This window comes from Mchenga conophoros, linkage group LG2 (assembly GCF_057382185.1).
Source record: "Mchenga conophoros isolate Kocher_MC1m ecotype Shallow Benthic linkage group LG2, M_conophoros_male_GT1.1, whole genome shotgun sequence".
In the NCBI taxonomy this organism is placed as follows: domain Eukaryota; kingdom Metazoa; phylum Chordata; class Actinopteri; order Cichliformes; family Cichlidae; genus Mchenga; species Mchenga conophoros.
In genome coordinates, this window is record NC_140527.1 from 4,946,379 (window position 1) to 4,969,632 (window position 23,254).

At 39.2% G+C, this 23,254-nt stretch overlaps 1 protein-coding gene across 2 annotated transcripts in view; it reads right to left on the minus strand.

The window, feature by feature from the left end:
• The window catches only part of lingo2 (leucine rich repeat and Ig domain containing 2), a 222,081-nt gene extending 199,211 nt beyond the window's left edge, over window positions 1-22,870 (minus strand). Inside the window, exon 1 of one of the 2 annotated variants that reach the window (XM_085284003.1) lies at window positions 22,317-22,870. The gene's annotated coding sequence lies outside the window, so the exon portion shown is untranslated. Of the gene's footprint in view, window positions 1-22,178 lie in introns of both variants that reach the window. The other variant, XM_085283996.1, reaches the window with a different exon arrangement.
• Window positions 22,871-23,254: the final 384 nt, after the last annotated feature.

Genomic DNA, 23,254 nt, shown 5'->3' on the forward strand with positions numbered 1-23,254 from the left:
AAGTAAAGTAATGTAGTACGTTACTTAATTACTTCCAAGAGAACATTACTTTCTACAGTTTGACACAACAACACAAATCCCACTCAGCTTTATCATCACTCTGGCTTCTTGGCTAGCTTAGAGTTATCATGCTGTCTGTGCAAATGCTTGCAAATAGCCAAAGTTGTGTTAGCAGCATAATGCAGATGTTTCTGTCCAGATGCAGTTTCGACTTTACCATCACAGTCTCATCTTTTTGTGCAATAAAAATAAAATTAGAGTTTGTATCCACGCTGTAGACTGCACCACTTTTATCCTCCCCATTACACTGTCAATCAGTGTGGCTTGGATTGCAAGCCCATGCACAGGTCTATAATGGATCATAGAACAGGCATGTCCAAGTGGAGATCATTTCGTTTTTCTTTTTTTTTGTTTTATCTGTGGAATGATGTGATTCATCAACCACATGACTAAAAGTAGCTACTATACGCCAGTTCAAATAAGTAATATTAGTTGGATAAACAAATTATTCATATTTAATTTAAAGCTTGAGTAAAATGCTGAGTCAAATATGCTTTACTGCCATCCTGCAGACCTATCTGATGGCAGCTTCCCATCTCTCTGTGCCCGAATGTTGTATGAGAACAGTATGATCAATAAAAATCTTGTTATAACAGCTTATTTGTCAGTATTTTGATGCAGAAAATGAAAATAAATTTGATTCTTTTAACTGTGACAGAATAAAATGGCATGCAACTACTTATGCCTAACCACATTCAGTACAGATACATGGACATGAAGGCTGCTGGTGCTAGCACTACTAACATTAGCCACACTTGGCAAACCATTAAGGTATTTTCTATATGGATTGTTATGCATGCCTCATATTTAAGCAGCAATAAAGTGTGATTCACTTTTCTAAATAAGATAGGTTGCAAAGAAAATCCCTAATATTAACATTTTATTTTGTAATAAATGTAAATGGCTTGTTCCAATTTTTGATCAAATCTATAGGCAATAGAAACATTGATGGAGAAAAAATATTGACTATGAACTTTGATGATTAACAACGATGATGCTGAATGTTGTTAATCAGCACAAGAGGACTCTTTAAAGGAACCTATTTGCACGTTTACCTCTGCCAACCGTGACAAGTCCACTGCAAAATCTGACACTTCCCATCTTTGTTCTCCATCTTCTTGCATTCAACACTTATGCAACTCCAATGCCACAGTTTGCTGTCTTTAAGCTGGTGTGTGTCTGTATCAAGGGGTCTTGTGAGCTACACATGACCCACTCTGCCCCCAGGGGATGTTGTTTATTTCTCAACATATTTCAATATATAAAAATGACATCATTAGACTCACATTCATTCGTATCTTAAAGTCCATAAAAATAGAATTGTGTGTTCCACATAAGGCTTTATGGTTAAAACTATTCAGCAGAGACAGGTGCAACCAGTCTTCTTTAATGTAAACCTCTAACTGATGTTTGGCATTCACGTTGCTTCTTAAGTGTGTAGTTCTACCATGCTGTTGTCTAGAAATAACTAAGAATCTGGAAACATTCACAAAATCTTATTCAAAGGAGTCCAACATTCACCCAAGACTGGAGTATTTGATGCAAAGCCCATCACATTACTGTAATTATTTTTGTCAAAATGCATATCTCTATATCTCTACAAACAGCAAAGTTTGCACAAATTTGACCTGCATGGGAAGCTTGTCAGGGAAAAGCCTTTTCCAACCAGATAATTAGCACAGAGGTCTTTATTAAATAATATGCTGTACAGCAAATAAGGCAAAGATCAGATCTTCTTCTTCTTCTTATTATTATTATTATTAGTAGTAGTAGTAGTAGTAGTGGTAGTAGTAGTAGTACTACTACTACTATAGTATGGTTTATTATTCTGTCAACATTTATTCCTGCCTAAAGATGTGAGTGGAAGTAAGTACAGTATATTTATACTGTTTTTGATAATATAAATAAAAGAAGAACACAAGTACATAAATCTAAAGGAAAGAATCTTTATAGATTTACTCGAGAATCTGCAAACAGTTTAACAATCTGGCCAGAGGCCTCATGGCATAATGTGCTACGGACAGATGCATCAAAGATAGAACTTGTTTGGCCACAGTAACAGTAGATATGATGGGCATAGACCAAAGACAGCTTTTCATGAATGTCATATCAACTATGAAGCTTAGTGGTGAAAAAGGAAAGGTTCAGGGTTGCTTTGCAGCCTCGGGGACTGGCAGCTTGCAGTAAATGATTCATCTGTGAATTCTGCATGATATCAAAGAGTGCTTGAAGGTAATTTGAGGCCATCTGTCCAAAAGATGAATTTGAACCATAAGTGAACCTTTCACAATGGATGATCCTTAAAACACTGGCAAATCCACCAAGTAATGGCTCAAAACGATAGCTTGAGTCAAGGCTAAGACCAGGTCACACTGAACTCTTGTGCAGGGACTTTAAAACAAGCAACAAGAAAACCTAATAAAAAATAAAACTTGAATAAAGGCATATCATTTTTCATTTAAATTCAATTCTATTTAAACTGTTAACTCTCTTGCTCAACATATAAAAAGTGAGAAGGCGTGGAGATGGCAGTGTTAAAATCTCATTTCTTATATACTTTAAATGTAATCAAAAGTTCACCAAAATCACAGTATAGTTATTGTCAACACCCACCATCTACCCTTGGAGGAGCACCAGTAATTTACTGCCAGTTACTGATAATACGTCATTACGAAAATAGAGCCGACTACACAGCGTAAAAATCTGTTAATTATATAATCATATAGTATTTAGTTCGGTGCATATATCCAATATTACTGGATTATAAAGTACACATATCTCTTATTAAATTAGATTTTCATATGTAGTTCAAATGAAATTGAGCGGAAAACATAACTGCAAATTCTGAAGGCCAGCATGCTTACCAAAGAGAAATAAAAGGTAAGGACTATGATCATTGGATAAGGATCTAAGTCTGAAATATCACAGTCAAAGAAAAGCCAGCAATGACAAGCAATTAAAATCCTTGAGTTAACTAATCCTCCATCATCGCTGCCCATGTGTTTCAGTCTTTTGTTATAATAAACCCACATTTGCTTTGAGTGAGAGATAATTTGCTCTTCTTAGTAGCAGCATTGATATATTTGGAGGATTGTATAAGCTCTTAATTCAAACATTACTTAGTGACTTGAAGTGTGTTATTACTATTGCTATTGCTATGGACGACTTTACAAAATGTAAAACAGTATTTCCACAGTTTTTGCTTGTAAAGCGTCAATATTCTCTGTAATATATTATTTTTAATAGTGTCCTACAGAGTCCTAAAAAAGCACCATTGTGCTTAGATCCTGCAAAACCTGCTGAGATAAAGGAAAACATTCAGTTTTTTTCATTAAAAATGGCTTGGTTCACCTTGCTCATTAAAGCTTACTGTCAGTGAGAACATCCTTATTAAAACTGCTGACTGTCATGTAGTGTATTCTCTCATGTGGCTCAATTTGCTCAGTCACAACACATTGCCTTCTTGGTCACCTCCCTCTAGATTTTGACTTTCATTTGAACCTATACTTAAGGAATGTGAGGCAGTATTTTCACATTCTCTTACTGAAGTGTTGGTAGGTTGGTAGACAAATAGCGCATTTTTTCTACTGGCATTACAATAAATTGATTTGCATCAACATTATGAATAAGAAAAGACATTTTTATAGGGACCTTACATTGAAAGGAAAGAAAACATATTTAACCTTCCATAAATCATGTTAATGTTATTTAATTTTTTGAATTTGGTAAGCAGAAGCGATACAGTGTTTCGAGTCTGTAATATGAATTTTCATTAAACCTATAATCATGGCTTTGTGATTTATCTATATTAAGGTATTAACACTTGCAACTGCATTGCAAGTTAACATTTTTCCTCTCAGTTGACATGCAAGATATAGACAGAGCTAGTAGGACTGCATAATAACAGGAATCCACACTACCCACACTTCCTTTGATATATTTCTAAAACATCTGAATGGACCATTTGGAAACTATATTGATATCGTCTCCATCATGATGATAGACTCTAGAAGCACTCAGTGCATCCTTATGCCTGCATGTTACTATAAAGAAGGAAATGGTTACATTTGCTGACTCATTTCTGGTAAATAACCGCAAGAACTCATCTCAGATGACGAGTCAGAGGAGAAAATAAATAAATAAATAAATAAATAAATAACAGGCACTGTCTACATTTAAACAATCCTCTATTTAACCCAAATGCAATTATCTCTCTTCCTGTTTATGTCTGTGATCATCTGAGGAAATACATTGGATAACTGGATGTTGAGAATATTGGAGTCTAGTATAACACTTTCCTGATTGAATGACAATATATATGAAATGAAGTGCTTGTCTAATTATAGGTAGAATTAATTATATTTAAATCTAGAAAATCAGCATGGGAATATTAGATCATGGAAAAGCACAGCCTGTATATAAAAAAGATAAAGTTACTGTAACACATGCAATGTCCTAAGATGTTACCTTAGAGCAAAGTTAGACATAAAACAAGGATGGCAATTTACTGACTCGGGTATGTAAAAGTTGAGTGAACATATAACTTCATAAATTATTCTTTAAGCCTTGCTGATGGTGAGCAGGGCAAGTTATATACTTTTCTCATTTTTATTATAATTGATTTTTTTTTCTAAATTTAAAAACACGGTTGATAAGGTTGGGACTACCCAAATGTCACCACCTCCCACAGCAGCTGAGAGATCAGAGTTCTTGCTTTAGAGGGTCAGACAGTCTCTAATACAACTCACAAAGGATCTTTAGAGCAGTGTCTTGAAACCCAAGGGTATACACTCAGTGCTCAGCCTAGAGCTCACATACTCAAACTCTCAGCAACACTGTGTGCAGAATTTCATCTTGTTCTTTTTTGAGACAACATGATCCCAGTCTTAGTTACACAGTATACAGTGTGCACACACTACTAACATCTCCATCAGTTTTTATTGTTGATATTACAGACATATATGTCAAAAGATATAATTAGACAATGTGTAACAGTAATGCTAAATAAATTGTGTAAAACCTAAAAGAGTTTGGATTTAATAAATAAACCAATTGACACACAAAAAAGTCCAAATTAACAAATAACTATTATATTAGTGAAATAACCCCTCCATAGCTACTGAATTGAACATGTTTTCCCTAAATCCTATCCACAGAAGCACCCCACACTTTAGTTCAGAGCCATTTATTCTTTGCAACCCTTTAAAATAAAGAAATAACACACCAGATCAGAGATAAAGTTTAAATGAGCAACAGAAACTTTTATTCAGTTGAAAAACCCAGAGAGCAGCAGTATGTTGATATTATTTTTTTTCCTCAAAGGCATCAGAATTAACAGGATAATAATGCACTCAAAGTGGTACCTTACTGCACAAAAATCTTGTTCTTTAGCAATTTGCTACAGTGTACTCTAGATCTTGCTGGTATAAAAAACAAACAAATGATTATTCAAATGAACAGTAAGGGTTGTGTAGGAGCAGATCTCAAATTTAATACAGAGAAAGATATGTATTTCCATCATCTTTACTATGTAGCTTCAACAATAATGCCTAGTGCTAATGAGAAGGAAGGATTTAATGCAAGTTGCTGTCACAAAAGTAAAAACTATTAGAACGGACGTAAACTCATGCAGATGCATTGAACAAAATACAAAAGTATTGAAGGTGTAGACCCAATGAGCAACCTACAAAACACTCATACATCAGCAAAACTCCCAGTAAAGCCAGTTTGTTTTACTGGCTTAGCCAAAAGGCTAATCACTTCATCACCTTGTAATTAGAATCACTCCACATTTGCCACATAAAGAGGATTAATAGTTGGTGACTCCTTATACAATAGGTGGTGAGTGTGGGCCATATAAGCTGGCCCATGTGAGTGCATTGAATGTGTGACGCCATCATAAGGTCTTTGCTCAACGGCACCACATCAATGAACAAAGAACTCAAAACTCTCAGTGTGTTCTGTCCATGATGCTAGTGTATTAGCATTATTTTCCACACAAAAATCATTATGTCTAATAAAACCAGACACACGCAGAAACCCAGATATTTGGCTCAGGACATGCTTGGCACAATGCGTGGCAGGTGGAGGTATTGGAAGCTAAAACAACACTGTGAAGTCTTTATCTAATGGCACTGGACAAAGACTGATCAGTGCTTGCACTGCAAGAGTTGGATGATTACCTACACAGTTCAACTCCTTCAAATACTGTCTGGAATGTAAATTAGACTGATAAAACCAAGATATGTTCACTCGGGAACCAAACATCAAAAGCCGTTTCTTTAAGCATATCCAGTCATTACCAGTGGTATGACATCAGAGTAACTGAATAGGAATGGCACTACCCGTACTGGAGCATAACTTCTACCCACCGTTTGATGCCTATGGAGTGCAGACCTTTGATCTAATTTTGGTGTGTGACTTGCCCTTCACACAAACACTCATTATCCGTGGCACAGTCAGAGTAGCAGCCAATCCGTACCATCAATTCTTGCTGAAGATTTCACACAGTTTGAAATTAAAGAAAAAATAAATACATTCTTCTTGTGCTGAAAATCTCGGGCTATGGGCCCAGCCATCTGGGTTATGAAGGAAAAAGCCCAGCAAGGGATATGATAGGAAAAATAAATCTGCGCGCTCATGGCAGGAAAACTTTTCTGTCTGTTGTTCCTTGTAACACAAATCTGCATCATCTTCTTCAAGATATTAATTTATAACCACAAACACCTTGGGGATTATTTGGAAATCTATTTCTTTCTTTCCTGAAACTAGTGGCATACCCTCTGGTTCAGCTTAGAAATAATACTGAACCATGCCAAAAACTGTTTATGTCCTTTCAAAGTAGGAGCAATCATACAAGTTGCACTCCATTTACTACTGATTGAATGCAATGACCTGCTCAGCTTCCTTCAGTGATCAAGTGCTCTGTAATTTCTTCTTTTTGTCTGTTATATTGCATGAACACAGCAGAGGCTAGCCTGCTGTCATGCATACAACTCTCTTCCCAGAATCCCAATGAGGAATACGATACAGTATCGCATCATTTTCCATTCTCCTCTTTCTTTTTCTCCTCCACTCTCTCCGTTAAACAGTTCACTATTACCCTCCCATCTGCTGTTTTCATGTCTCATCAAAGATTTCTCTTCCCCTCACCAACTTTAAATATTCACTTCATGTTCTTTCAACAATAGCTTACAAACACTTGGAAATAATTGAGTCTCAGCGGGCTGACAAAAAAGGGAGCAGTGATCGTGCACAGTGGAAGTGATCAAATATGGCCTTGAGCCAACCGTCTTTGTAGATGGTCTCTGAATTGCCATTGATCTGGGGGTGGATACACCCGAGGAATACATTATTTATGTTCTTTTTTCTCCCGACAGTAGCAAGTCACAAACGGTAATGGGATGAGATGGGTGTCACACCGGAAGAGAGGAAACCAGTGCCGCTGAGTATATGGGCAACCCTGAAGACTAAAGGCCCACAAAACCATGATAGAGGGCTTTCATCTCCTAAAGGAAAAGTAATTGTCAAGTTAATGTACTCCTCAATCCTACTGTACACAGGGTGCCATGTCATCATTACTACGAGCACAGAAAGTGCTTTCAACAACCCAACAAGCCGATCGTATGTCCTTCCAGTAAGCGGTTAAGCCTCCTTCTTTTTCTTCCTGTAGAGCAAAAAAAGTAATTGTGCAATCAAACTGTGCAATCTAGCTGTTTAGCTCATGTGGAACATTTATGTAGTTCTGCTTTCACTTTGTACCTATCTAAATTGCAAAACATGAAACAATAAATGTAGTAAATTTGTTTTAGCATTTTTAGTGTCTAAGGTCATTCAGTTGCTAATTAGCTGAAAGAAGCTAAGCACTTTCTCTTGTAAGCAACACAAACAAGTTGAACAAGCTTCCTGACGCAACCATGTACGATAATTCAATTACTTTCCGTTGAGTGCTCTTGAAATAATGCATCTTAGAATGCTGATAGCATTTAAATTATTTAAATTTCTCTGTGCGTGTTTGTGTTTGCATGAATTAGGCTTGAGTGAAATTTTTAGAAGATTAGTTTAGTGTAGTTATCTTAAAGTCAATACAACCTCACTTTTATGTGTGCTACTAATATAAAACATTGTTGGGGATTATAAGGTATATTACTAAAACAAGAGTTGGATATATTTGTGCTGGAAATCCAAGAAGGCCAAACTGAGTTGCTTACTGTACCTGTAACACTCTCAGCTCTGAGGTATTAAAGATAGAAAAGTCACACAGTGTTATACTGGTACAATAAGTGTTGGTCACATCATTACTAAAAGCTGTTCTTTTAAAGCCATACTGGTTAAGCAGTCTAGCTTAATGCTTTCTAGCTAATTTTCACAGTTAATATGATATTTATAATTTTACAATTCTTGTTCAATATGCTTGAACAAGAAAAAAAATCCTTAGTATCCTTTCAACTTTTTAAAAAATATTCAAGCATGCCTAATTGGCCATAATTTTACTGAAGCAAATAAAGCTCTCAAATTCTGCACAATGACTGTGCAATTTTCTGTAAAGTATAAAAGGAATCGTGTGAAATGTCCAATAAAAGAAGAGCAGCATATTGACAATGACTTCAATACTACCATGATAATTAAACCAGTAGTGCCAATTCAACAATAAAAAATCCACACAGTAACACAGCCCTTCTGTCTTTTTGACAGCACTGAGGACACAGCTCATCATCTGTGGCAGCTCCGTTTCTTCCTGCACATGGTGAATTTAGTTCCAAGATGACAATAAAACCTGTTACAATCACTTCTGATCATAACACATGTTACATAGTTTCCCAGTCTCCTGCAGATCAGACTGGGCATTTCAAGCAGATTAACTCTAAAACCCTCACTTTAAATGAGTCAAAACTGACAGGTAGCCTCACAACAATGTGGCTACAAACAAGCCTTTAAAACTCACCCATTAAAAGCACAGCATTGAAGACAACATTATCCACTCAATGGCAGTAATAATGTGCCAGTGCTACCAGGTTTATACTGAACTGAGCTTATGTACGTTGTTATACGTCTTGATAGAATGCTATTAGAACCCTACAACTACACCTTACTGTTTTTTGTTTTTAACAAAAAGTCAGTATTTTGAACAGTCAGTGTAAGTGTTAGATAAACATACACAGAAATATTGGGATTTTTAATTCAACATCATTTATCATGCAACAATATCTAAGCTTCTCAGTATGTAGGCCGTAAACTATTCCTGAAACAGCCTGAAGCTAAAGAAAGATAACTCCCACATTCACACACAGCCAAAGACACACTTCTTTTCAGAGCCAGTGCTATAAGCCCCCTGACTCTGTGTATATGTATGGATAAGCGCCTGGCTGTGACCAGCAGACCCAGAGTTGGACAGCCAAACATCCCCTGAGGTGCCCCTTTTTCCCCCCCCTATTCAGTCTTTCATTGCAAGCAAAGCCCTAAGTGCTGGAGGATTTTACACTAATTTATGTTCATTGATTTGTAATTCACAGAAAGCATGCTAACATCCAAGGCTGGGAATTACACGTGTTGACAATAGCAGTGGCTCTTGTGAACTTGGAAGTAAAGGTCAATATTTAAATTTGGAGCTTTAATTCCCAGCTTATCAAAGAAAAATCCCTGCAATATCTAACATGTCAGGAAAGCTGAAATCCCTGTGTGTGAAGTGTTTTTCAGGACATGTGCATTTACTGTGTTGCACACATTCATCATTTTTTATTTATTTGTCTTGTATTTTCAACACCCTGAATGTTTGGACATGGAATATAGCACATGTACCTGTTTATACTACCTTTCTACCAGTGATGGGAAAGCTTTCTTTTTGGAAGGAAGTAGTTTTGATTCTGTTTACCTGAAAATTTGTTCTGATTTGTTCAAGAAGCTTGTTCACCACCAGTAAGAAGAAGTAAGCTAAGAAAGACCAATACGTTGTGTGACTGAGATACAAATCGCTTATTCAGTCATACCCAGAGGTAGCCTAGTTGACTCTCTCGCTCTTCCAGTCACCCACTCACTCATTCCTTCTGTCCCCTTGCACATCTCAACTTTCAGTCCCACTCCCAGCTCAGCAGTCATGACCGACAGGAAGCCTGGAGAGGTACCCTGAGTGTCTCGTTCACCCACTCACTTACCAGATTGGTCACTCCTGTGGCTCTGATGGGTCTCAATAAACTGTAGTGCTTTGTTGCAGTCCAAGTTAGTTTCAAGCCAATCACGCTTACAGCACACTCTAAATGCCTCGCTGGCCATAGTCGATAAAGGAAGAACATTTCAAGTCACACATCTGATGAGACAAGCGGAAGACCAAAAATAATCTGTGCAGAGAGGGAGGGAAACACACTGGCAGGGCCACATTTGCTGCATCTGAAATACTTGCAAACGTCACAGCATTAGTTTACACAGAGTAGAGTACGGTACTGCAAATGTGTACATATATTTTTAGTACAATCCCTTAAAGGTATATGCATGCTGGGCATTTCAAGCAGATTAACATCTCTCATCTCCTCCACACATCACTCACTCACTTGGACACTAGAAGGGGGAATTATGTTAAAATGCTCTTCATAGACTACAGCTCTGCATTTAACACCATAATTCCCTCCACACTCACCACCAAGCTGGAGCATCTGGGACTCAGCTCATCTATGTGTCAGTGGATCTCCAACTTCCTAACTGGCAGACCACAGGCAGTAAGGATGGGCGGACATGTCTCAGCCTCCACCACTCTCAGCACTGGAGCCCCCCAGGGGTGTGTTCTGAGCCCCCTGCTGTACTCTTTGTACACATATGACTGTGTGGCCACTACCAGCTCCACCACCATCAGCAAGTTTGCTGACGACACCGTCGTGGTGGGCCTGATCTCTGATAACAACGAGACGGCCTACCTGAAGGAGATTAGGAATCTGGAGAACTGGTGCCAGAGGAACAACCTCCTTCTAAACGTCAGTAAGACAAAGGAGCTGATAGTGGACTTCAGCACTAAGCAGGAGAGGAACTACCAGACCCCCGTCATCAACGAGTGCCCAGTGGAGAGAGTGGACAGCTTCAAATACCTCGGAGTTCACATCACGCAGGACCTGTCATGGTTCTGTCACATCAACACCGTGGTGAAAAAGGCCCGTCAGCGTCTCTACCACCTCAGACGCTTGAGAGACTTCCAACTGCCCTCCAAGGTGCTCAGGAACTTTTACTCGTGCACCATAGAGAGCATCCTGGCGGGAAACATCTTAACCTGGTTCGGGAACAGCACCATGCAGGACAGACGAGCTCTACAGAGGGTTGTGCGGTCAGCTGAGCGCACCATCCGCTCCGAGCTCCCTGACCTGCACTCAATCTACAGCAGGCGGTGCTGGACCAAGGCCAGGAAGATCGTGAAGGACCTCAGCCATCCCAACAACAGACTGTTCTCTCTGTTGAGGTCAGGAAAGCGATTCCGCTCCCTGAAGACCAACACAGAGAGACTGAGGAGGAGCTTCTTCCCGCAGGCGATACGGTCTCTCAATCACACCACCACACAGTACTGACCCACACATATGGTTCTTACACACACACTGGACTTTCTGGACTTTGTTTTTGCACAACACTGGTCACTATATTCTTCATTTCCGGTTAATACTTGTACAGCTGCTGTTATTGTGTATATATTTATTTATATTTAGATTTCTTCATACATTCTTATATAGTTCTATATTGTGTATTGTGTATTTTGTTGTACAGTTATTTTATTTTCAACTTTAATTTATATATTTTATCTTATTCTCCCAGTTAAATTTACCCTTCATTCTAATTTGTGTTGTACAGTTATTTCATTTTAACCTTAATTTATATTTTATTCCTTCCTAGTTAAATTTACCCTTTTTAATTTTTCATATTTATTTCCTATCTTATTCATAGCCTTTTCCTTTTTTGTTTTCTTTAGGTCACGAGCAGTTGTCCAAGCATTTCACTACATATCGTACTGTGTATGACTGTGTACGTGACAAATAAAATTTGAATTTGAATTTGAAATGCTAGATGTAACATGGCAACTAGTAAATTAGAGCCACCAGCATTCAGTTGATTCCACAAGTTATGGAATTGACTGACGGGATAGAACGCTGCTCTATAAAAATTCCATTTTCGGTTTGGGGAATGATGGCTGTCAAATATATCAAAAATTCCCACAGGTTTTACTGAAAAGTACATATGATTCACATGCATTTCTTATTCATTAAACCATTCAGACACCGATCAAGCTCTTTAGATGGAATCGATGGGTTCATGAACAACAAAATTTCTCTCAAGACCTCTTCCTCCATGACTGGGGTGCTTTTTTTTTGTATTTAATTTTTGTAGTGCCATGCTTTTGGATTGATTAATACATGCCAAACACTGTTTACTTCTGATTTTGAAATATACAGAAATACAATCATTCGCTTATTTGCAGGTTATTAATGTAAGATAACTAATTTATATCAGATGATATCCAAAGACAGTAAACATGATCATAGACCAAAAAGTCAGACTGGCACATTCTTATTTATTAAGCCATTATACTTATGTTTTCAGAACACATACAAATCTTGAGAATGACACAAAAAAATTAGTTCCTAATGACAACATGCATTCAAATATGAGAGCGGAGGGACATCTTCAATATGATGAATCATTATGTAAATAAAGCCATTAGTGGGCAAGCAATGTTTTCACAGATAAAGTCACTCTAAAAACAGATAACATTTTTTTTCTTTTTTTCTTTTTGTGTCCCGTTTGGATCTTTAGCCATCAGAATTGTTGTCTTAAGGCCAAGAAAGATGCCAAGCGGATTTATTTTACCAAGTGGATCATCATGGCCTTGCTATATTGGTCCATTTGATTGACCTTTATTATAATTATGAATTTATTTTATTTTCAGTTGCTACAAACGGGACAGACATGACTGGGGGATAGGACAGGGAGAAAGAATGAAAGAAAGAGAGGGAGAGAAAGAAAACCAAAGGGGAGAAGAGACGGTGAGAAGGGGGAGAAGAAAGAAAGAAAAACAAACAAAAAAAACAAAACACCTGGGTCACCTGTATGGAGAAAAAAAAACAGAAGAGAAAGCAAACAACAAAGAGCAACATAATAAAAAAAAAACGGCACCATCACAATAAACTAGCTAGCAGTAGATATCAGTAGATACTAAATAATAAACAATATTGTGCAGCATGCAAGATAGACAGCGCACAATGTGCTTTGAGGCAGCAGCCAAGAAAGCTGTAGTCCGCGTCTGTGAATACCCGTGTGTACACCTGTGAGCATACCTGTGTGGACCAGCATGCTTGCATTCCAAAGGTTTCTCCATGTAACGATCTGCTAGGGAGTGTGGGGAGCCACAGCCCCGTCCTCCAGGGTATGAAGCAGGTATGGAGGAGATCAAAACTCCAGACATCCAGAGGCCCCCAGAACACAAGAGACCAAGGAAGACCAACAGAGGGGCAACCGTGCCACTGTCCCAGTAAGAGCTGAGGAGAGTCCCAGATGAGGGCTCACTCAGCAGCCGCGGAGCAGAAGCCAGGGGGAGTTGCAGTGACGCGCCCGTGAGCTCCGCCGGCAGCCAGCTGTACCTGAGTGACCGAGCCCCAGGCCGAGAGGCCGGGGGCACCCCACCTCCGAAGTGGCCCGAACGAGCCCCAGGCTCCAGGCCCCGATAAGCGGCCGCCAAGGAGTGAGCCGGTGTGTACCCGGACGCCCATCCCCAGACACAAAGAACCACCAACGCACCGATATCTGAGGGAGTCCGCCACTGGCAGGGGAAGTGGTGGTGGGGGGAGATAGGCCTCCAAACCTTGGAGGGCCTGAGATGTCCCCAGAGAGGTGGCGTCTGATACCCAACCTGACATATAGACACAGACATACAGGCACACACAGACACAAACATCCATTCCCACCCTCATGCTCTCATATGCACTCACTCCACACTCAACCAACGTGGAGACAGACATAAAGAGACGCTGTACACACGATCACACTCCCCAAGCGTACTCTACGAACCGGGTCTAGGTACCCTTGCCCCTGGAGGGGGGAACTGCACCCAGACCCAGGTGGTGTTACCCTTTTCCCTGCGGTGGGGAGAGGCAGACCGCCCCGACAGATAACAAATTTAAGTAAAAACAAAGATTCTCATTTGCTCTCATTTCATAGCAGCTTGATATTTCGCAGGATGTAGTTTCTCAAAAATATCTAAAATTCTAAATCTCTATATCTAAAATTGTACAATAAATGAACAGATATGGGTCTATATATACAGGGTGGGCCATTTATATGGATACACCGTAATAACATGGGAATGGTTGGTGATATTAAAGTCCTGTTTGTGGCACATTAGTATATGTGAGGGGGCAAACTCCTCAAGATGGGTGGTGACCATGGTGACCATTGGTAATGTCACAAGAAAAACAATGGTGTGCTTGGTTTCAATGTAACTTTATTCTTTCATGAGTTATTTACACGTTTCTGACCACTTATAAAATGTGTTCAATGTGCTGCCCATTGTGTTGGATTGTCAATGCAACCCTCTTCTCCCACTCTTCACTCACTGATAGCAACACCGCAGGAGAAATGCCAGCACAGGCATCCAGCATCCGTAGTTTCAGGTGCTGCACATCTCGTATCTTCACACCATAGACAATTGCCTTCAGATGACCCCAAAGATAAAAGTCTAAGGGGGTCAGATCGGGAGACCTTGGGGGCCTTTCAACTGGCCCACGACGACCAATCCACTTTCCAGGAAACTGTTCATCTAGGAATGCTCGGACCTGGCACCCATAATGTGGTGGTGCACCATCTTGCTGGAAAAACTCATGGAACGTACCAGCTTCAGTGCACAAAGAGGGAAACACATCATCATGTAGCAATTTCAAATATCCAGTGGCCTTGAGGTTTCCATTGATGAAGAATAGACCCACTATCGTTGTACCCCATATACCACACCAAACCATCACTTTTGTTGTTCCAACAGTCTTGGAGGGATCCATCCAATGTGGGTTAGTGTCAGACCAATAGTGGTGGTTTTGTTTGTTTCACCATTCACATAAAAGTTTGCCTCATCACTGAACAAAATCTTCTGCGTGAACTGAGGGTCCTGTTCCAATTTTTGTTTTGCCCATTCTGCAAATTCTGTGTGCCGATCTGGGTCATCCTCGTTGAGATGCTGCAGTAGCTGGAGTTTGTAAGGGTGCCATTTGTGAGTAGCTAATATCCGCCGAAGGGATGTTCGACTAATGCCACTCTCCAGTGACATGCGGCGAGTGCTACGCTGTGGGCTCTTGCTGAATGAAGCTAGGACAACCACTGATGTTTCTTCATTAGTGACAGTTTTCTTGCGTCCACATTTTGGCAAATCCAACACTGAACCAGTTTCACAAAACTTAGCAAGCAGTTTGCTAACTGTAGCATGGGAGATGGGTGGTCTCGTAGAGTGTCTTGCATTGAAATCTGCTGCAATGACCCGGTTACTGCATTCACCAGATATCAACACAATTTCGATCCGCTCCTCACGTGTTAACCTCTTCGACATGTCAATGGCTGTGAACAAAGAGAAACTTATAAATAACTCATGAAAGAATAAAGTTACGTTGAAACCAAGCACACCATTGTTTTTCTTGTGACATTACCAATAAGTTTGATGTGTCACATGGCCCTCTTCCTATTGAAAAAACAAAAGTTGTATCCAAGATGGCCGACTTCTAAATGGCCACCATGGTCACCACCCATCTTGAGGAGTTTGCCCCCTCACATATACTAATGTGCCACAAACAGGACTTTAATATCACCAACCATTCCCATGTTATTACGGTGTATCCATATAAATGGCCCACCCTGTACATGTTGAAACAGTGGCCATCTTAGTCAAGTTATATAGCATTTAACCTGAAATCAATACTCATATATATGAGTCTACTACATTTGCACGAGACAAGTAACTGATTTACCAGACAGCAACCCTCTGTACATGAAAGGACACTCAGCAGGGAGGCGATTATGTACAGCCTTCAGTAACTCTATCCAGCTCACTCAAACACTCCAGAGCTTCCACTGGACAGTCAAACCTCTGGTAACACACAGAGTTAGCTGGGAAAAAGAATAGAACCAGAGAAATAAGAAAGAGGGAGAGAAGCTGGGACAGGAGTAATTCATATCTATTTACTGTGTTTTCCATCCCTCCCAAGAGTCACAGCATGACAAAGGTTCTCACAACTCTCAACTAACTAAAGCTGTCTGAGTTTTTACAAAAATGAGAAAAAGAATGGAATAAATTAAACGGGGAACAATGAATCACAGGACCATCCTGATTTATTGGCACTTTACGTAACAGTCTGAAATGGAGCAGGAGGTAACTGCAGTCTCTGGGAGTTCAGGAGCAGGGTTATTATGAAATTGGGTCGTTGTGCTTATTGGACAGCAGCCAACTGTCACTATCTTAATAGAACAGGGCAGGTGTAATATGAGACCTTTGTGCCTTACATGAATCGATCTCATCATTTTGGGGCTTTTTGTGTTTTTTGTAGCAATTAAATGGTCTGTATGGACATTAGTCTCTGAAACCCAATAAAACACATGACCAAGAATTATAGAAACTATTAACAACTATATTTGTGCCAATAACTCTTTTGTGGATTCATATTACATCCGTTTTTTGGTTTTTTTTATTCTTTGTTTCAGCTTTAAACTGCACTCCCTAAGTGTAACATTTTACTCATTCACAAGACTCAGCAAAATCTTCTGTAAGCCTAGAGCACAAAAAAAGCTCTTAGCCAGATTTTAAGGTGTGTTAAGGTGTATAGGGGATCCTCCTCTCCACAGACTCCTTAAAGCATTAGAAACTAACAAATATCAGAGCTGTACTTTGTTCTATATCAGCTGTAAGCCCAAAGGAGACAAGGATCCAGGACCTGCCCTAACAAGCACTGGTCGACTGTCCTGCTGAGAGCCTTTCATACTCTGGTAAAAACGAGGTTATGGGAGCTTGTCCAGTGTAAGAAACACAAGTACTGTTGAAGAGTCCACAGTCTCCTCAGAGGCATAAAAGCATCCATGTCCTGACATTTTCACTATTGTTACAATGAAAAGACTCCACTCTGACATATCCCGATCAAACTGTGAAGCATTAGTGGGCATATTGTTATGCACGTAATGACCTAACCTTTCTGGGCAAAAGCCTGGCAGCTCACAGTTTAAAAATACAATTTAAACAGCTCCCTATTATCATTTACTGCCACTTTTAAATGCATAAGTGATTTTTGGTTTTGTCAAATGCAGGTTTCTGTTTTTGTTATTTTTACAATAAGACTTTTACTGAATATATTTTACACAATTTGCACTTGCAGAATAAATCTTGTTTCTTATCTTTATAATAAACTAATAATCTGTTATGTGAATATATCTTTCAATGGGGCTATAAACATGAAAGGAAAGAATATGCATTCACTTTGGTAGGAGGGACGAAGCATTTTTGTTGCCATCTAAAAAGCAAAGTGGTCAATACTCTAAATACCCTATTTCAGACCTGAAAACTGAGGGTGCAAAGAAAGGATGAAGGGGGGCAAAGTCACTGTAAGGACATCCTAAATTGGCTGATGGCGGCAAAATACAAAATGGATAGTTCCAACGGTGACCTTGCTAAAAAGAGAACTAGTATCCATCTTCGTGTGCCATTAGGATATAGGCAAGTTGTTCTACTGTGTGAATATTTAATGATTCTTAATTAGCTTAAAAAAAACAACACTGGTCAGTAATGGCGCTTAAGTGCTTTGGTTGGTGTGTTTGTATGTTTGCACCATAAATCACTTATTGGGTAGATAGCTACTAGATGAATTACATGTGTCTTAGTGACACATACTGAGACACAACTCCTTTTATTACAAAATGGGGTCAGTGTAAAACATTATGCCCAAAGACGTTATGTAACAAAAAGACACCAATTTCATCACTTTGGTCATGGAACTAGCCCAAAACATTTTTCCCCTTTATTTTATCTTAAATGCCACATCGGTGCGACATGCTCTGCCCCCAATTCTTAGCCAGCTACATCACCCTTGACCCTTGCTAATGCTCCTTGTCAACAACACACAAAAAGGGACTTTCCAAAGGTAATACGACATACATTGCCCACGGCAGATTGTCCAGGAAGGTCATTCTTCAAACTGACACATACAGCAAGGTCACTGTCAGTAGAGGCTGTTCGGAGATCAGTTCTCTTGGAACAGACTGCCTTCAGCCCCTTCACTGTTACACTATCCCTAAAGGGCTACACTGCCACCAGCAGTCACTTAGCACATAAACTCAAAAGAAAACAAATGCCAAGCATTTATCACCAAACTGCAGCTATACACTTACTGTATTTTTAAGTATATGTTAAAGATTTTTTGTTTTGTTTAAGAAATGCAACAAATGAAACATAGTCTCCTCTTATTGTCAAGCATTTGCTCAGCACACTTGAGCATTGACAACATTAGTATTATTTTGCTACTTTTAATTAGAATATTAAGTAAAGTTTAAACAGTAACCTGTTTGTCCATATGCCTTCCATTAACTTTTCCTTTTTCTTCTTTTTTTAAATAAACAAGCTGTCAATGTAATGAACTAAGTCATTCAAGATATATATTTTTTTCTCTGTGAGGCAAACACTATTAAAACTGAATTATTTTCCCCTCCTTTGAGGGGACTGTGATGAGTCGGCATTTTCCATAAATGACCCAGCTGTTTGAGCATATTGTGTTTCGCTTCATCAGGGATTCAAAGGAGCTCACAGCAGATCATCCATATCCTGTCATGCTTTGGTCTTGACCATACCTCTCTAAAAGCTGGTTTCAGAGCTGGTGGTGCATATGCTACAGATGTGGGGCTAACATGACTATGTTAATGTTTTTCTGACTGCAATTAACCATTAAACACATATCAGCTTGTAATGAAATATAGGGGGTGGGCCTGCACAATATGTGTGCTACAAATGTGACCAAGGCAAATCTACCAACATTAGTGATAATAAATAAATCTATGGATAAATTAGTTGAAACAAATCTGGAAAAAAAACCAACTTATTTTGTTATTTACAAAGTGCATATTTCCAACTGTACTCAGAGGTCATAGAAGAAAAAGTTAAATTTGAAACCCAGTGTTTCAGTCTGTGATCATTGATTTTTCTCCCATGTCCTTAATGGACAGGCTAAAAATATGCTGCTTCTGGGTACAAATCTTGCATCTGTTCTCTCACAATACCAACAATACAGACAACATCTAATTGATACTATACAAGTCGCAGTGCAAGTTATTATTTTTTACCTTTTTTCCCATCACTTTGAATTTTGCCATTTTGGTATGCAGGATATTTTTCTAATATTAAAATAATAAAAAGCTTTGAAACTCTTGAAAATCACATGAAATAACATTTCTTTCAAAAGGGAAATTTGGAATTCAACATTTTAGCATTTTTGAATTCTAAAAAGGTTCATTTTCACTACCACAGTGACTAGAATGGTTACTCTGCCTAAAATTGGCAACATGACCAGGGCATGCTTTAATTTAAAAAGGTTTATCAATATATAATATAGATATTCATGCAGTATTCATTTTAATGAACCTTAATTATTAAAATTAATTAAAATATTCAGTGTAAAAGCTACTGTACTACTAGCAGTCAAAAACATATATATTAAGATATTAAGCATGATTTGACAATTTTATAATGTGATCTGACTGACACATGCACATGATTGCAAATGATTTATTGTATTTGGAAGCAGGTGTGTCAGATATCAGCTGCCTACCCGCGTGCATGCATACTGATATAAGCTGTCCTCCTGTGAGTAATAAATCAAAACCCCAACATTTTTGCCATTAACATTGTTTCCTTGTTGTCTCTGTGCTGTCAGCAACAGTGGATAATCCCAGTGTAGAAGAGGGCTCTGTCCTTCTGCTGCGTCCATCCTGTGATTCAGAGGATGCAGATTATCACTGCAAATGGAGGGCCTTGTCTTTGACTCATTTGCTAGAATCAGCAATAGAGGAAAGACTGACTCTATACTAGCCCCTTAACGGACTCTAAATTCACAAGCAGGCACTTTCATCTGACCATACAGGCTGTATACCCACAGCGCACATACACCCTACTAGCTTACATCCAGACATGCATGCTCAGACCTTCACACTTCCTGCATACAGAACCAACCTGGACCAAATCATTTCCCAATTCTAAAGGGCCAAAAGAGGCAGACATAGCATTGCTAATTCAGAGTTAAAGAAAATACAAAGGTGAGCAAAGTCAGTGTCTGTGTGTTCCTTTAACCATGCTACTCCATATCAGAGGGAATGCGTCAGCCCTACTATGGTTAACACTCAATAAAACATCAAAAGGGATGAAGCTCAGAGCTCTGGACAAATACACACCCACACAGATACCAGATACACACAAAAACTCGTTTCATTTATACGCCTTCTCTTACACACATATGTACACACGACGTTGCATATTGAACAAACAAATAGTGCAGATATAGATCACTGGATTAAATGAATAGAGCAGGGAGAACAGATAACAGGGTCGCATATCTTTAAAGAGTAAACAAACACACATCATGCATAATGAACGCTAAATACGAGTTCAATAGAACACTCAATAGAGCAGTTTCTTACAAACACACTATACGTCTGTGAAGGTTCTCAGTCATCCAGGTCATCGTAGTCAAAGGAGCTTGCAAAGAACACACTATACTAAATAAACACACTATACATTCACTGGAACAATTGGAGGTTTTAGCCAATATTGGCAGTCAATGCCAGATACACAGGAGCTGTCATCAACTTCCCATCAGGCTCCACTCCCCCCCAGTGGATGTTTTGAAAGAGGAGAAACACTTCTTGTGAAATTTTTATATCCAGAGGCAAAGGCATTTAATGGTCACTGTTTGGCATGTTACATGAGGAGATGGCATTATAATCATCTGCCCAGGCCAAAAACTGGGCTTTGACAGCTTAGACAGGCTATTCATTATTCAATTATTTTAAATATTTCAGGGAACCGACAGGATGCTCAAGCAATAAATATTTCAACCGTTGCCTTACAAAAGGAGATAGCCATGCACTTGGCTGGTATTGATCAAGAGGGCAGCAGATTCACTCTTTCCAATAAAGAAAAAACATATACGATCATCTCTCTGTCAGACCCTACACCGCCTAATGAAAGAGTCTAAATTTTCATCTTTCTTTCTTCTCGTTTTGTTTCGTTTTTCTCTTGTAAACTGTGTTAATTAATGCCTGTAATCATCTTTATGAGGTAATATTGTAGAAATAAAGAATATAAAAAAAAATAAATAAATAAATTTTCATCTGGAAAAAAAAAGAAAGTTAGAGCATCAACAGAAAAACACTTTATCATCACTTTCACATTTGGGGAAAAAGCAAAGAGACACAAAAGTGCATTGCTAGAACAGATTCAGAAATACATAGAAGCTGAAGGTGAAAGTGTGATGTAGAGCATCTGAGCTGGTGTAATACCAGACAGAATCACTTATCTGTGGCCAGATAAAAGGAATAAGGCAGCCTTTAAAATGCTGAGGCCCTCACGTTTATGAATAAAATACGGCTACTGTACAAAAGTAATTCCCTTCTCACTGATACTAGGTGTTGCAAAGATGCGAACAAACAACCACTGCAATTATGCCCCTTCCACTTGCAGCCTCCCCTGGTGATAACCAATATATAGCAAGGAAGCAAAGCATGAATTGCTTTGCAGGCAGGCATCTTCCCTCTCAGCAAACACACATGCACAAGTATGCAGATACACATAGACACATTCTTCTCTGCAGAGGGGAGTAGTCTTTCACAGCCGTCACAAAAAGCAATCTTGTTCTCTGAAAGCCACGGGGCTTCTCATTGTGTAGTTGTACATTTTTTCTAACTTTGCACTTTCTGTAAAACTGATTAAATACAATGAAAGACAAGATCCGTCTTTTTCATAGTGCTTTCTCTTTCCCACGTCACTGCATATTTCATGCTGAGCTTTTCGCCTGCCTAATCTGCCCCTTTCACAGAAAACCTGAAGGGTGCTTTTAATATAAAAGAAGCCACGGATGTTTTCTTACCTTGAAATACTATCCAGAATCCTATAGTCCGCAAGCTGTCATGAGATACGATTGGTTCTGCTCCACAACAAGGGCAAAAATCCCACAAGTCTTTTAAAATCAGAAACCAATTAAAAGCCTTTTCTGATTTGAACTTACTTTTTGTGAGCAGGATGTCCTTCAGTGAATTTGTGCATAATCCATTACCCTTTAGTTCCTTGGTTTAGATTAATTTCTTTTGGGCTGGTTCTCCCTGATATTCCACCTTGGCAGAGCTAAACAATGTTAGGTATTCTACTGGAAAATGCGTTTATGAGAGACAAGGGAGAACGAGAGACTGTAGGATCTCTTCTGGTGCGCACTACCAGCTCCAATGCAAGTGAATCCAGCCGGTCCTCACAGCTCTCCCCCTGCCTTCAGGAATGAAATTCAGCATCCGCTGTTCGTCCCCACAACAAGGGGAGGGTGTCCCCCCAGGATGGAAACTTTCACAGACCTCCACCAAAGCTATAGATGGTGATAACACATGCCAGTGAGACTAGATTATGTGTTCTTTTCCTCGATATGCTCCCTGATCAGTGGATTTTGTCCTCTTTTCCTTCTCCTATTCGCCTGTTCGGTAGCGCTCTCCTCTCCAGAATAGACTCTCACAGAATAGATGCTGAGAAAGCAGCGGAATGAGGCGAGCCGCTCGTTCTCCTGCTGTCTCTCTCTCTCTCTCTCTCTCTCGCCTTACCCCTCCCTCACACATACACCCTCCCTGTTTCTCACTGCACCTCCCCACCCTTTCGTTTTCTCTCTCCTCCTCTCCTTTCCTTTACACACACACATACACACTGCGATATGCACTTCTCTAGCTTTGGCTTTTGACAATTACCGCTGTGCCATTTCCAGCCATGTCAGACAGAAAGGTTCACCGCCCATAGTCCTCAGAGTAACAAATAATGCCTGATAAATATGTAAAATTAAATAGATATGAAGAGAAGGAGCAGCAGCATGGAAAAGAGCACTGAACCAAGAGGCAATCTAATCTCCTTTCTTCATCCTTGTAACCTGATTACTAAATATCCCTGGAGCTGACATTTTTTTTAACTTTT